The sequence below is a fragment of the Plecotus auritus genome (assembly GCF_963455305.1).
Source record: "Plecotus auritus genome assembly, chromosome: 7".
In the NCBI taxonomy this organism is placed as follows: domain Eukaryota; kingdom Metazoa; phylum Chordata; class Mammalia; order Chiroptera; family Vespertilionidae; genus Plecotus; species Plecotus auritus.
This window is the reverse complement of record NC_137774.1, coordinates 594,955-597,093: the sequence shown is the minus strand read 5'-3', so window position 1 is coordinate 597,093 and position 2,139 is coordinate 594,955.

Here is a 2,139-nt window from a genome sequence, read left to right as displayed (position 1 = left end):
GCGCCGTTCGGCCGGATGGCTGGACCACAGGCTGTTGACTCGCTCACATGCACGTCTGGACTTATTTCAGTTTGGGGCTGTGACCAACAGGGCAGCTAGGAATATGAATGTGGAGATTGTCTTAAAAACTTCCTTGTGATGTTTGTTTTTGAGCTGAGAGAGAGAGAGAGAGGAAGGGAGAGAGGGATCGAGAGAGAAACATCGATCGGCTGCCTCCTGCACATGCCCTACTGGGGATCGAGCCCGCAACCCGGGCCTGTGCCCTGAGCGGGAATGGAACTATGACCTCTTGCTTCATGGGTAGATGCTTGACCTCTGAGCCACACCCTCTGGGCTGTCGTGTGTGTGTGTGTGTGTGTGTGTGTGCGCGCGCGCGTGTGCGTGTGTGCGTGTGTAAGATATCAGATTTGGAAAGAAACGTGAGCCGCACAAGCACCCAGGCAGACAGGCGAAGATGACCTCTGCCCCCACAGTCACCTCCGCGGCTCCGCTGCGGTCGGGTCCTGGAATCCGTCAGCGGAAGCCTGGAATGCAGCCCTGAACACGGGCACCGAGTGGCAGGAAGGAGCCGCCTTCCAACAGGAGCAGACACACAGGGCATCAGCTTGCACGTGCTAACAGGCGGCACCCTCGCCGCGGGCAGGTGGGTGAGGGTCCTCCCAGCCACGTCCAAGGGGGGACCCCGAGGACACTTCTGGGTGCTTCCTGCCTCAGGATGCTGGTCACGCTGCTGGCCTAGCGCCCCCAGGTCCCCACACGGCACCTACAGCTTGTCCCTGGGACTTGCTTGTTTTCCCAGGCGCCTCCCGGCGGGGTCCTGGTCTGTCCTGCCTGGCCTGGTCTTCACCAGCTCTGGCCCAGCCAGGCCACCTGGGGAGGTGGGTCTGCCCCGCCTCTTCCCCCTCCCCCCTCCCTCCTCCCGCTCGCCCACTGCCGGGGTGCCCTGCCGCCGCCACCGGTAAGGACCAGCAGCAGCAGCAGGAGGTGACGGTGCGCTTGTGGGGACCGAGTAACGTTTGTCTCCCCGAGAAGGGTCATTCCTCCGACAGCTGTCTGCCAACACCCGCTCCGCTCCGCGTGTCAGCCTGCTGGAGGACCAGGCGCAGGGCCTGCCGGGGTGGAGACCGCCAGGAAACAAGGGCGCCGTCACGAAGGCCTGCCCTGTGCCGATGAGGCCGAGGAGCCCCACGGGCTGATGTGCCGGAGGGGCCTGGCTGCCACACAGCTAGCTGCCCGGCGGTCCTGATGGGTTGAAGGATGTGGATGGGAAGCTTGATGGGGCACTGGTCACAAATGGCCCGGGGTGTCTGCCCTGAGGCCCCTGAACCCAGCTGGACACACACCGACGTTGAGACCCCTGTGAGCAGGGCGTGTGGACAAGACCAGGCGATGCAAGGAGGGGCAGGCCGCCCACAGGCCTCTGTGAGCCCGTGCTGGAGGGAATGGTCAGGACACCGGCTGCCCCCATCATCTCCATGGCACCCCCGCGGGAACTCTCCAACACGCAGGAGGGTGTCTGTGCGTCAGCCTGCAGGTGCCTAGGAGGCGCGGTGTTACCCACACGGGGAGGCTTGGAGGGTCCCTGCACCCCTTCTCCCCACCTCCCACGGGGTGCGGGGTGGGGGGGGGAGGTGAGCCTGGCACTGACAGTGTAGGCCTCTCAGCCCAGACTGACCTGCTCTCCCCCCGCTGGGGCCGTACCCCTGACCTTCACACACCCCCCCAGGGTCGGAGGTGACCACAGGGGACGAGGAGAATGGGGGAGAGTCAGGGGCCAGGATCGCAGGGCGAACGGGTCCCAAGACAGGCCGCGCCCGGTGGCCCAGAAGGGGAAGGGAGTCCAGGCCTGGGCGCGCTCGCGTCCCGCACAGCCTTCCTCTTCCAGCGTCGGTTCCACACGGCGGGGCGAGCTCAGCCGCCCGGGCCCGAGACCACGCGGGACGGTTGGGGTGAGCCGTGAGCACACACACTCAGGACCGGCAGGAGCGCGTGGGGCGGGGCTAGGGTAGGGGGCGTGGCTAGGACAGGGCGAGGCGGGGCTAGGACAGGGGCGGGACCTGTGCGGCGCGGGGGATGGCGCGTGGGCGGGGCCCGGGCGTACCCGGAAGCGCACGCAGGCCCCGCCCCCCGCCCCGCCCC